Here is a 634-nt window from a genome sequence, read left to right as displayed (position 1 = left end):
TTTTTTTTTTTTTTTTTTCAACTTCATAAAACAGAGTGTGTATATATGTATATATGATCACTCAAACAATTAGCACTAACCATCATCAAAAGAAAAGTCAGCTCATACTTCTTCATTAGCTACTAGCCATTGAAAGTTGAAACCAGCATTACATAAATAGAAGTGAATCTGACTTGCATACACAGAAATTTCAATTAAGTCAAATTAAGAAATTAAGCTAGAGAGATTAGGAGTTCAGGTCCATCTCCACTGCGAAGAAAGCGGCACTAGAAACGACTTTTTAACCGACTTTTGAGGCTTTTTCTTGTCTATCTCATCCACTAACAAACATCATTTGTGGCATTGATACCTCCAGGTCATCACATCAAACGTATACTCAATCCACAGCACACAGCTTAAAAGGTTGAAACATAAGATGAGGATTCAAATAGAAAGTACAAGTGAATAATTATGGTGGAGATGGTAGGTTACTACTATTTCAGCACAGCACTTCATAGAATAATAGTCCATGATGTGAGATTAAAAGAGTTACAAGACCAAAAGGAACGGTTCAATAGTAAAGCAGCTTAATTTCTCCACCATCCCCACTTCTCGTTCTTTTTCACCTGCCTCCATTACAAAGGTGCAAGCATAA

Source organism: Jatropha curcas, chromosome 6 (genome assembly GCF_041381405.1).
Source record: "Jatropha curcas cultivar XTBG-Jc1 chromosome 6, XTBG_Jcur_1.0, whole genome shotgun sequence".
NCBI lineage: Eukaryota > Viridiplantae > Streptophyta > Magnoliopsida > Malpighiales > Euphorbiaceae > Jatropha > Jatropha curcas.
Note: the sequence above shows the minus strand (reverse complement) of the source record.